Source organism: Zingiber officinale, chromosome 8A (assembly GCF_018446385.1).
Source record: "Zingiber officinale cultivar Zhangliang chromosome 8A, Zo_v1.1, whole genome shotgun sequence".
In the NCBI taxonomy this organism is placed as follows: domain Eukaryota; kingdom Viridiplantae; phylum Streptophyta; class Magnoliopsida; order Zingiberales; family Zingiberaceae; genus Zingiber; species Zingiber officinale.
Window position 1 is genome coordinate 125137728 of NC_056000.1, and position 14397 is coordinate 125152124.

Consider the following 14397-nt stretch of genomic DNA (forward strand, 5'->3'; position numbering starts at 1 on the left):
CATAAATAGTAAAATTATTACAAAATAGATAAAAATAAATTTTTTTACAAATTTAGGTGAGATGAATTCATATTTGAGATTTAAATCTCAGTAATTATTATTTTTTATTTATTTTCTTATATTTCGGGATTTAAATCCCGGTACCTTCTAATTACCGGGATTTAAATCTCGGATATGATTTTTTTTTAAATTTTTTTACAAATTGTTTCATTTTTCATTTGCCTAAGTTTTATTGTTTTAAAAAAATTTAAATTCGTAATAATTTTTTATAATTTCTTTTACAAAGCTAAATTCTTTTATTAACATATGTTTAAATAATAATAATAAATTATATTTATATTTATTAAATATAATATAAAATATATTAGCAAATAATTTTAATAAACTAAAAATAGAAGACATTAGATTTAGCAAATATATTTAAGATTATTACATTTAATAAAAAGAAAATCGACATTTATATTATTGGTAGAAAGATTGTCACGTCTAAATATAAAAATATTTATCAAATATGCTATAAATTATATTCAATCGGTACCACATCTCGGACGTCGACGATTTCGATGTGGAAGGAATCGTCTGAGAAAAGGAATTCTACCACCCGTATTCCGCTCATGTGATTGTTGGACTATAACGTCGTTATGTGCATCATTTCCAACCTCTTCGTCATCCCCATGATTGTCCTCTTGTGGATCATCATCATTAGCTTCAGATAAATGGGAACGCATACTAGATATATCTACTGATGGGAGGTTAGACATTATGGGCATGCATTCCATTTGAAATGGAGCAAAAATATTTACAGAAGGGGTAAAATAATCAGGTCCCAAACTACCCTGAAAATGAGAGCCTGATTCAAACATTGAAACTTCTAAAGTGGTCGGGTGACCAAAATCTCTATCGGTTGGCAACGATGATGGATCCGGAAACGACTCTGAAGATGATTGGGGATCGGAGTAGTGGTCAAACCCACTTGATGTGGGATAACCACCAAAACTTATTCGGACTTGTGTGAATGAAAAATGAGCAAGCTTGCATTGATAGATCTCTCCAGACTGGCGGTTCAGAAATGGTATCACAGCTCATACGAGGAGGATCGACATACCTTTGCCTTGGTTGACGAGTTCTCGGACCTCTACCTGATGGTACATTAGCGGTAGGAGTGAACCCATAATCAGGAATATGCATATTGTCCTGAATGATATATTCACTTGGGTAGTCCATGTATCTTCGCTACTCTCCAAAAGCTCCAAGAATAGCCCCAGCCATCCGGTTATGTTGTCGTCTGATCGGAGCATTATCTGGAGCATGATGAGATCCATGCTCTCTCGTCAGTATCAATCTAGCATAAGAAGAAAATAAAATAAAATAATGGTTGTTAAAGTGCAATTGAATATTAATTTATGAAAACAATTGAAGATTTACACTTCCTACATGAGTGGTCCCCTCGATTGTCATAAATCTTCGCGTTACTCGCTTGTACCAGTCTCCATATTGACTATGATAGTGTTGGGTCAATAAATTGATATTACTGTGAACCACAAATTGTTCGCGGTTATTCCAGATGTTAATATCTTTTGCCCATTCAACTCTCCAATCAACCTCGTACTTTCCCTTTTGACTGGTTGAATGATAACCACAATGATGAAAAGGAGGAACAGGGATAAATTGGAGCCAGCCGAATTGCCGTTGTACCCTATCTGGATAATACCATTCGACGACATTGAAGCATATCAAGGGTACTCGAGTCGTCCAAATGTCTTGCCCGAATAGATAAATCGGATCTAACTGGTGAATAAATTGAGCATATAGCTCCCAAAAGATCTACATAAGGTCATAACAATTAGTCTTTACATTAATATAGCTAACATTGTAAACGACAAAAGTTAAAATAACAAAGATCTTACTTGGTGGTGTGTTTGAACGTCGAATTCATATTTCCATCCCTGCAAAGTGAATCACGGTGATTGTCGCGCTTCTTTCTTACCCGCCCACCTGAAATCATAATTTTATCAAGTGAATGAGCATATAATACTTTAATCTGAAATAATATGAACAAATAACTATGACGACATTGAGTGAATCACTCTCATGCCCATAACTGCAGAAGTAATAAGGGACCCGATATCTGACTAATATATAGGTCAACAGCGTTACAAAAATTGCGGTATAAGTATGCAAGGCATGCGCTACCCCAAATATACTCTTGCATGCGATGTAAATCCTCAACAAATTGAAAGAACATGTCGTGCAGATAACTCTTTGTTTTAGAGCCCATTAGATCACCACCTATCATTCGCAATATAGTGGTACGAACATAACACTGTATAGTTTCATCGGTTGCATTGGTGGGAAGTTTCGTTAGATCGAAGGTTTTAGCCAGCCACCCAATTAAAAGACGTCTCGACTTCATATTAGAGGGGTGTAGAACTTGATCAAGGAGCCTTAAACAATAGTCATATATGTCAACATTCGCTCTACCAGATATCGCTGACCCATGAATAGGTAGACCCAACAAAATTGCAACATCTTGCAAAGTTACTGTCATCTCTCCTTCGGGCATATGAAATGAATGTGTTTTCGGCCTCCATCTCTCAAGAAGAGCAGTAATAAGTGCTCCATAAATACGACGATATCCAACCTGGAAAACCCCTAAGAATCTCGCTACACTCATCCAATAAATAAAACGATCATTTTCAATATTATACTCATTTTGATGTAGACTAGTTCGCTTCACAAGCAAAGGCTTAAGGTAACTGGCATAATATGACTCACCGCGACTTGCTCTAACCTGAAGAAACATTGTACAACAAATTAATTTTATCATGACCATAACATATGTGTACAAATACAATGACAAAGAAATTAATGACACAATTTATTTTATTACCATATTATCCCATACTGTTTCGGATCTATGCGACATCTGCAGATGTAATAATTCGCCATCAATTGGACCTGGATGTCTAAGGTAATCGGCACGTCCAGGCCTGCGGTCCATATCTATACACAGATACAAATGAATATATGTATATCAAATATTATATCATACTTACACACATAATCTTTGTCAATATAAGTATGTCATACATAATATCAATAATGTCTTACAAAGTCTCAGCCCACTGCGCCCTTAACCCCTTCGGCTACCGTGATTAACCCCCCTCGTGATCGCCTTGGGCAAGGTCCACGGGGGCGCTGGGGGCGAGCGTTATCGCCTTTTGTCCAATAATGTTTTACAAAGTTAATTAAAAAACACATGTTTTACAAAGTTACAAAATATTTGAAGTTATACATGAACAAAAAGAATTAAACATGTGGATAAGTTTTTCTATTATGTCCAAGTTGTCCATATCGTCGACAATGTTGCACTCCGCTTGTGGATGGTCCAACGTCTATCTCATTTCTCCTTCTTCCCGCTGGCTTACCCTTTTTTCTCTTCGTGTCTAGGTCAGGTATTACGCATCGACCATTATCACCTTCCATAATTGGCCAATAGGCCTCATTACCCAAGGGATGAAAACTACTTCTATAGCATTTGATCGTGGTTGACAATAAATACACAACATCTATATAGATAAAATAATCTCTTCCAGTTGCCATACATGCTGCTATTGCAAGCGAACAAGGTATTTTCGTCTCCTGAAATTTTCCACAACTGCAATGTTGAAGGCGAAGATGTACCATTTGCTTATTACCTCCTTTTCCCATTTCACGGGAGTATCCAGTCTTCACTTCAAAAACTCCATCTTCACGATTGAAAGAGGTTACCTGATGGATGTATGCAACTTTCAAACGTCTATCAAGCAATTTGAGGTACTGCGGAGTGTACACTTTATCATTGGCCATCTGATCAGAGTACACATTTCTTCTGTTATCAAAGTACTTGACCATGTTATAAAATGTGTGCTCGATAAGGGCAGCAACAGGTAAACGACGTGCATCTTTCAAAACTAAATTGACACACTCAACTACATTTGTATTCGCATGCCCATATCTGTGACCCCCATCATGGGACATTGACCATTTTTCTATTGGGAGCGATGTAATCCAGTTCCATGCCTCATCATTCCTCTCTTTTACCCACTCCAAAACTCGCTCACACTTTCTTATTTGACACATCCTCCATATAATGTGACATCGGTTAGATGTTGTATATAAAACATATATGCATATGTATTAATAGCATTGCGAGGTTTTGTAACCGTACCAGCCTTTATGAGTAAATTCTTGAGTCCAACATTTTTGAAGCATGTGTTAAAATTGCTGGCCACATGACGGAGGCAATAGCGATGTTTTGCATGAGTTTCATCTCATCCAAGATATTGGTTATTCATTGTCTGCATAATTCCAATATGTCTATCGGAAATAACACATATATCATCACACCTTACTACATGCGTTCGAAGGAACACCATGAACCATCCCCAACTGTCCACATTCTCGGACTCTACCAATGCATAAGCCAGTGGAATCATAGAGTTATCTCCATCAATGATTGTTACAATTAGGAGTGAATGTTTATACTTACCATAAAGGAAAGTTCCATCAATTTGGATCACTGGCTTTGTGAACTCGATATTGTCGATAGATGGTTTAAATGACCAAAATAGTTGACGCAAAATTTTTTTGTTGAATTCAACTACACGATGCCTGACATGAGTGTGATCATCGAATGCCCACCATACAACACTTCCAGGATTTGTCTGTTGCAGAGCTGCAAAGAAATTGGTAGACGTTGGTATGACTCATCCCAATCACCCCAAATTCTAGCAATAGTCTTCTGTTTAGCCTCCCATGCTTTCTTATAGGAGGGTTTGAAATGCAATCAATTGTGAATTTCAACGATAATATTTCCAACTGACTTGGATTGATCTTTCTTCACCCCTTCCAATATGCAGTTGCATATAAAGTTTGAGTCCAATTGTCTGTGATCAAGTGATATAGCACTCGCAACACATGTGTGTGAACCTTTATAATATCGTGTTATGCCTCATCCTCCACCAAGTTTCTTTAGCCTTGCTGCACGTAACTGCCAACTACACCCATATTTAGTGTTCGTACATATGACTGACCAAACATACGAACTTGACTCAACAACTTCATATTTTCGACTGCAATTCAAGGAATACTGTTTAACTGCATTAATTACATCTTCCTTCTCTTGAAACTCCAATGTTGTATCAAATTATGTACCAACTACCATTCCAACTGTGTTACCCACTGATTCGATCCAATCCACTGAAACAGGGTAGTTGGCTCCTATAGTAAACTGAAATGCTTCAGACACTTTGATCATTGCCTCTTCCTCACAATCGTCTTGACCGAGTAGTCCATCACTATCTTCCTCTTCTGAAGGGTTGGACTGACAGCCATTTGTTGCAATCGGCATGTCAATGCTCTTAGGTAGTGGGACATCTGAATGACTCAATACACGAAAAGACTCCATAACTTCATGTGATGGACCAACCTCATCATAAATACTTGCACCGAGAGTTGGTTCGAATGGAGCTTCAGACAATGCCTGATTCAGAACATACACACTTCGTTGGTCACATTGTAGAGTTGAATCACCAAATGGTTGAGAACTTGGAGCACATACACTGTGACGACTAGGCAGTATAAAAGGATCACCAATTAGCTCTGAAGTAGGAGCATATATACTATACCTACAACTTTGCATAACAGGTTCATGCAAAAGACCCAAACTACGATCACAAAAATTCCATCTACCACCCAGCTCTGCCTCCTGAGTGCATACACTTCTCCTACCTTTAACTCGATATTTTCTAGTTTTCACATATAGTTGAGGATAATTTGTACTTTCAACAACAACAATACTATCAACAAGGGCACGTATATCATCACCATTCGGCCTTCCTTCATAATCTGCAAAAACACTACCTGATGCGACCCTCCTTCATAATCTGCACCGTGCTCACCCTCAACGATCCTACCTCCATAGCTAACAAGGACTTTTATTCTTGAAGTCATTCTACAATAAATAAGTAATGGTAAACCAAATTTTAAATAAACTATAATTTATACAATAAATAAGTAATGGTACACCAAATTTTAAATAAACTATAATTTGTAAACATAAAGAAACTCTCAACAAACAAAATCTCATAACACGTTTTTTTAATTAAACTAATGAAATAAATTATTTTTTATTTTCACATCTCTTAAATTAATAGTTTCCATTAGTTTAAAATTCAAATTTATTATCTAGATAAGGTTATTTTAAACACATCAAAATTTTATTTAATAATAAACTAAATGTACTAATTACATTTGCTTAATAATACTTTAAAAAAGCAAAAATGTATACAACTAAATTACTAACGAATTATAATACAAATCTAATATAAAAACTACATAGTATACAAACACTATATATTTTCACATACCTCAAATATAATATTTAATATTACTAAATTAAAAAATCTCTCATGGAAAATCTCAAGTTTAAAATTACATACTAAAATTTTCTTAATTAATATTAAATACTAATAAATTCATTTCACTTACTAGCGGCATAATTATTATTTTTTAATTACTGTTAATTCTACTTTCAAACGGAAAAAGTAAGTTGAATATTTAGTTTGTAATCATGTCAGAGGAATAATACAGAGTGATTTTTCTAATTATAATAAGAAAAAATTTTGATTCAAGCTATCACAAAATCAATAATTATAATTATTTATTTTTTTTAAAAATAAAACTAACTTGAAAGAAGCTTAAATTGTTTAATTCATTTATTTGAAATTTAAGCAACCCATACCGAAAGATAAATAAATCTTTAATCAACTTGTAGAAATGCTGTTGAGATAAAAAAAAAATACCTATTTTATCACAATTTTGCTCTTCCTAGCTCGTTCGCAACCTCAATTTCTTTGAAACTTTCCCTTCATAGCCTCGCTTTTCACAATTAATTCATTACACGTTTATATAGAGAATTGATGTTGTTGCGCATGTTAAATAATAACTGTTGCTCAATTAATGAATCCGACATGTCAGCGGGATTCCTGCCCATTATATATCAGTAGGATTCCCGTGACATGTCTACATGTCAGCGTGATTTCTGCTCGCTGCATGTTAGCGAAATTTCCGCTACAAATTGATTAAGAATTTGATTTCGTTTTGCATGGAGTCGCGTGAAGAAAACTTTAGCTTTGTAATAATAATTAATGGGACCATAGCACATGCAGCTCAATACAAAATCAATAATTATAATTATTTTTTTTAAAAATTAAAACTTAAACAAATGAAAAATAAAACAATTTGTAAAAAAATTAAAAAAAATCATATCCGGGATTTAAATCCCGGTAATTAGAAGGTAATGGGATTTAAATCCCGGAATATAAGGAAATAAAAAAAAAATAATAATTATCGGAATTTAAATCCATGAATTCATCTCACCTAAATTTGTAAAAAAAATTATTTTTACCTATTTTTTAATAACTTTTCTATTTATGTCTATTTTAAAAATTTTCCGGCTTTTAGCCTCCTTGGTTTAAATGACTTAGCTTTTGAAGTATACAACACATACACAAACTGATTTTTTGGTTTATTATATTCTCGAAAGCTCTAACTGAACTAACCAACAACGAATAACAAAGTTCATATACTTTTCCACTTTCTTAAAAAAAACTAGGAGGTTAACATGTTTCTCTTTTATGAAAAATATATATATCATTGTTCATTACTCTGCTTAATTTTTTGAATGATGTAGATACGAAGGTAGATGAATCTAGAGAATTTTAAATGATTTTAAACGAAGATAAATGTATTCGTCTAAGCTGTCTACGCCATCAAACATAAATGCGATATGAAGCATGGGGCCTGGGATAATGCTACAATGACATGTTTTTTTTAGTTATTTAGGTATTTAAGGATTGGGTTTTTAACTGATGATTTTTTTTAATTGGTAGTTCATCTAAGAATGTTAGGTTGATAAGTTATTTGTTACATTACTTCTTGATTTATCTTAGTAGGTGGTGAAAAATTTCTATGAAGTCGGATTGATCACTCCAAGATTAATTGATGTAATTAAAAAAAATATAAATATGAAATATCTTAACTCTTATAGACAGACACAGTTTGTATTTGTATGTGATGTTACTGTAACAAGTTATAGGATCTATTTTCACTATGTGTGAAATACATCGTGGGTCGTCTAATCCCATATAGAAGGTCGTTGCATTGGATAATTTTTTTTTATAATTTATCTCCCTTTATATCGTATAAAACAATCCTAAAAGAGTTCCGGGTGTGAGTTATTCTGAACGTGATATCTTCTTAAAGTGAGAGCAGTTTGCAAAGGTTTGAGAAATTTTGTCAAAAACTTATAATATTGAAAGAAACAGTTACCATTATTATTATTGGTGGGTGGCTTAACTCTTTGTCCAAAACCAAAATCCAAATCGAAATGAAGAACATTATTTGGCAACATTCCTCTCCTGGTCCATCAACTTGGACTAAAACACAGAGAACATATTCAATATTTTAACCCTATGTTTGCGAGGAGGCGAGAAAAGGAGAGTGAAGGGTAATGGGGAAGGGAAATTTTAATCTTCGTGAACTAAGGAAAGGAAAGATAAACTCTGTAAAGATGGTAGGAGGGAAAAAGGGACCAATATTATCCTTCTAATATTAATTCCCCAATGTCAAGTGGACCATTATGATTGCTCTTACATCAAATCTCTTGGTTTGCAAAAAAAAAAGGGATTAGGATATGGTCCACTCCTAATTACAGTTGAATCATGATTATGATCGGATCGTAATTAGTTGTGATCTCTTTTTAAGTTCACCGTCTTTACTAGATTATAGTTTGGGTTGGAGCGGGCGGTCTGAGGCCCCCCGGAGGCCGCTAGAAATGAACAAGTGTCGAGATTACCGGGGGCTGAGCAACGGGCAACCTCTGGATGTCCGCTCCGACCCAAACTATAATCTAGTAGGGACAGTGAATCCAAAGAGAGATCACAATCAATTATGACCGGATAATTGGGAGTAATCCATACCTTGATCTATTTTTTTTTATCAGATCTGCTTCCGACTGCTCTGGCGTCGGGTCCCGTTTCGTCTTCACCACCTCTGACCTCCACCTCGCCTCCACACACCGTAGATTCGACCCCACTGCCCTCTCTTCCACCCCCGCCACCATCTACCGCTCCACCGATTTCAAGGATGGTGGCGGGCTCAAGTGCGCTATCTGCCTCTCTAAGCTCGATGATGGAGAAGAGGCTCGGGGTGCTCCCCACATATGACTGGTGTCAGCAACGTTCCGATCCCTACGAAGACTCTGGAGCCAGGGGAGGAGGGTAGGCGCCGGTCCCTCTTCCTTCAGCTCAAGGGAGGTCGACGTCAAGCAGGGGGTTGGCGAAGGAAATCCCTATGCCGCTGGCCAAGTCCCTTGCTCCTAAGCCATAACTCGTCGAAGATCTTGTTACAGAATCTTGATTCTTTGCTCCTAAGCCATAACTCAAGGGAGGTTGAATGCTCAATAACTTACAACGTTTCTTCATGCTTTTGTTTCGAATTCTTCTCATCTTTTTGATGAATTCGCCATTTCAGATGGTTTAATTTGATTCATTGTTTTAGAGAGTATATATTTGCTACTCTAAGAGCTTTTTTTTTCATTCCTCTACAATATTATCTTGTCACTCATATAGTATGAATTAAAATTTCATAAATAGAAATGCAAAGGAAACTTCCACCTTCCTAGATGTTTCTCACTCAGTCCTCTTAGAAAATTTCCTTTGCAAATATTTATCATCCTTATATTATCTTTGTAATAAATGTAACAGAACTAATTACGCTAATACAGTAATCTATAATTGCACCAATAAATGAACGAGCATGTAATAAACTTTAATAACAGTAAGGGTTAAGAAATTATGTATCTCCGGTCGAAGCGTCGGACGTGCCGACTAACTTTAGAGAATTGATTGTCGCCCACGGTGCAGAGGCTCTCCGGCAAAATCCTCCCAAGATCCGACAACCGCTCGCGTCGCTCATAGGTGCACTCCAAAACGAGCGCCGCACTCGGACTCAACCTCAGATCGCGAACCAAGCCTCAGAACTCAGAACAAGGCAGAACAAGGGGAGAGAAGAAGAAGCTGAAGGCAAAAGAAATGTTTTGCTTCGGTGTGTTTTTCAGAAGGAACAGAGGAAGTGTATTTATACACTTCGAAGCAGCGCATGCACCAAAGTGTACGTCGCTTTGCTCCTTCACGCGAACAGAACTGCGTCTCTTCGTTCACGCTGACAGAAACAGTGCGTCGCGCTGTTTTGATTACTCACGCGGCGCGGAAAAGGACCGAACCGGAATAGATAAATCAGGCAACAAAACCGAATGGAGTGAACCAAATCGGACTGGCAAAAACAGACCGGGCCGCCCGTAAGCGCGAGGCCCACGAGCTGGGGATTTGCACCCCACCCCCCTGCGCGCGATAATCGCGTACGTGATGCCCGGTTTATGGATTTCCGGCTCGAACCCCCCAAATCCATTTGATTTGCGCTTGGCCCGCGCATGCGTGTAGGCCCCCTTATCATTGCTAAGCAAGGATGGAAGGGTTCCATATATAAGGCCTTCCAAAGTTCTTAGCTTGGCAATGTGGGACTAAAAACTAAAGGGAAGGGAATAGTTTGAATTACAATTCAACAATCCCCCACTAATTCAAATTATTTTAGAAGAAAAGAAAGATATGTTCTGAGGCTTGGTTGCAATGAGCTTTCAGTGAAAATACTTTCCGGTTTGAATTTTCACCTAAATACACCAATCTTATTCACATAGGTTTGAAGAGAACTGAGTCTTGATCTTAAACCTTTTATATGTGAAGATCAATTGGTAACAACTCATCACTAGCGACGGTTGAATCCTTTTGGGTTGGTGCATTACGACCATGCCACCGAATCTTGTTTCATAAATGCTAAGGAGAGTTGCCTAGACCCCCCACACTGTGGCCTCACAGTTACACTTACATAGGTGAGTTCTCCAAGGATGTACTGCAAGCATCCTGTCATTAAGACCTTGAACTCATTAAGAGCTCCTAAGCTCATCCTTACTAGCAGTCAAGCATCTATCCAGGAAAGAGACTATGAGATTACATCTCAATCAATTTGATGCTTACGTTTCACCCTTATAGCTTGTTTGTACCACATTGAACCTACTTTTTGGGATCTCCAATCAGATAGGTTGGGTTGCCGCTATAGATGAAACCAGGACAGGCCTCAGTTCCATTCCCTTATTGGATCTCTTGATTTTCTCAGAATCAAGTCCTTTAGTGAGTGGGTCAGCAATATTGTCTTTTGAACTTACAAAGTCCAATGACACCACTCCAAGAGACACTAGCTCACGAATAGACTTTAATCTTATTCGTACATGTCTCTTCTGTTTCTGGTTATACTTGGATCTTCTAATCTGAGCTATTATTGTTTGATTATCACAGTGTACTGAAATTGAAGGTATTGGCTTCATCATCAAGGGAATTTCAGAAAGAAGACCCTTAAGCCAATCAGCTTCAGTTACTGTGGTATCCAAAGCACACAATTCTGCCTCAGATGTAGACCGGGTTATAATCGTCTGTTTAACAGACCTCCAAGCAACTGCACCGCCTCCAAGTGTAAAGACATAACTAGTAACACCTTTACACTCAGCAGTGTCAGCTATCCAACTGGCATCACTATATCCCTCTAGGACTGCAGGGAATCTCCCATACCACAAGCCCAAGGATATAGTGCCTTTCAGATATCTGAGTACTGTATCTAATGCATCCCAATGCGTTCTGTCCGGACAGCTGGTAAACCTGCTCAATTTCGATATAGCAAAAGAAATATCAGGTCTAGAACAATTTGCTAAATACATTAGACTACCTATTATTTGTGAGTATCTTAATTGAGACATTGTCACACCACTCTTATTCTTGTGGAGAGTTTTTGAAGGATCATAGGATGTGACTACAGATTTAACTTGGCTATAGCCATATTTCTCTAATACTCTCTCAATATAGAGTGATTGAGAAATTGTTATTCCATCAGTTGAACGAGTCAACTTCAGCCCTAAAATCATATCAGCACAACCCATATCCTTCATATCAAACTTACCACTTAAGAGAGTCTTAGTCTCATTAATAATAGAAATGTTAGAACCAAACAGTAGAATATCATCTACATATAAACATAAGATAATACAATTATCACCTTTCATTTTAGCATACACACATTTATCAGAGTCATTCATTTCAAAGTCAAATGATAACATACCTCTGTCAAATTTTTCGTGCCACTGCTTTGGGGCTTGCTTCAAACCATAAAGAGATTTGACTAACCTACAGACTTTGTTCTCATTTCCAGAAACTACATATCCCTCTGGTTGATCCATATATATCTCTTCTTCAAGATCTCCATTAAGGAATGCCGTTTTGACATCCATTTGATGGACCTCAAGATGATATATGGACGCCAATGCTATTAACACTCGGATTGTAGTAATTCTGGTAACAGGAGAATAAGTGTCAAAATAGTCAATCCCTTCTTTCTGTTTGAATCCCTTAGCAACTAGGCGGGGTTTGAATTTATCTACTGACCCATCAGGTTTTAGTTTTCTTTTAAACACCCATTTACATCCTATAGTGTTACACCCAGGAGATAAATCTATCAACTCCCAAGTGACATTAGAGATAATAGAGTCCATTTCACTTTTAATGGCCTCTTTCCAGTGAGTGACTTGAGGAAGGTGTACCCACTACGGATAATGAGACCTCTACGGAAGAAGGCTCATTTCTAGTAGAAATACTAGATTGAGGTGTTCTCGTCTTCATAGGAAATATATCCTCAAAAAATGTAGTATCGCGAAGTTCTACAATAGTATTTGCATCTATTCCAAGAATTTCTGATTTAATAATCAGGAACCTATATGCAATACTATTTTGAGCATAACCCAAGAAGATATCATCTACAGTCTTTGGACCAAGTTTTTTTCCTTCTGTGTTCAGGTACTAGTACCTTTGCCAGGCACCCCCACACTTTAAGGTATTTCAAACTTGTCCTTCGGCCTTTCCAAAGCTCATATGGGGTTTTATCCCTTGACTTTATTGGGACTCTATTTAGCACATGACATGCAGTGTATAGAGCTTCCCCCCACATAAAGTTGGGTAACCCAGAACTGCCTAACATGGAATTAATCATATCTTCAAGGGTTCGATTTTTCCGTTCTGCTATACCGTTGGATTGAGGACTATATGGAGCAGTTACCTCAAAGATTATACCTGTATCTTGACAAAATTTTTTAAACAGGTTCGAGGTAAATTCTCCACCCCTATCAGACCTTAACTTCTTAATAGTTTTATCGGTTTGATTCTCAACTTCAGATTTAAAAATCATAAATTTATCTAAAGCTTCATCCTTGGTTTTTAGCAAATAAACATAACAATAACAAGAGTGGTCATCAATGAAGGTAATGAAATACCTTTTATAGTCTCTCGTTATTACACCGTTAAACTCACAACAGTCAGTATGAATCAATTCTAAAATATCAGAATTTCTATCAACTGATTTGAAGGGTTTATGGGGTTGTTTATATTGCACACAAATTTCACATTTTTTCTTATCATTTATACCATGCTTAGGGATCATGTCAAGATTCATCATCCTTTTTACGGTATTAAAATTGACATGTCCTAATCTATCATGCCACAGATCATAAGACTCAATGTTATATGAACAACCAATATCAGAAGATTTATTTAAAGTAGCATTTTCTACATTGAGTTTAAATAAACCTTCATTAAGGTAACCTTTTCCAATAAAGGTTCCTAAATGTAATATTACAACTTTATTACATTTAAAGTTCAACTCATAACCAGTACGGACTAACTTTGATCCGCTAATCAAATTCCGACGGACCGCTGGAACGTGATGCACCTCATGCAGTGACAGGACTTTTCCAGAGGTGAACCTCAAGTCAACTTGTCCTATCCCAAACACCCTGGCTGCAGAATGGTTCCCCGTGGTTACGGAAGTGCCTTCAATTACCTGATAAGTAAGGAAGGCTGAGCGATCAGCACAACAGTGTACATTAGCACCTGTATCAACTAACCATTCATTGGGTTGATAGATCAAGTTTAGTTCAGGTTTGAAGGTAACAAACCTATCGCTGGTGTCGTCACTAGCAGTCACGACATTTACTTGTGCCTTGGACGTATTGCTTTGGTTTTTCTCCTTGTCCTTTCGCTTAGGGCAGAATTTGGCATAATGTTCAACCTGTCCACATGCCCAGCAAGGCTTAGGTTTGGTTCCAGTTTTCTTTTGAACCTTTGGGTTGGGTTTCATCTTGTTTTTCATTTTCTGATTTTTGAATTTCTTTTTGTCAGATGAGACTACTATATTCGCCTT

At 36.9% G+C, this 14397-nt stretch overlaps 1 protein-coding gene across 2 annotated transcripts in view; it reads left to right on the forward strand.

The window, feature by feature from the left end:
- The window catches only part of LOC122010122 (RNA-binding protein 39-like), a 51543-nt gene that overhangs the window by 10230 nt on the left and 26916 nt on the right, over positions 1–14397 (forward strand). The window lies entirely within an intron of this gene.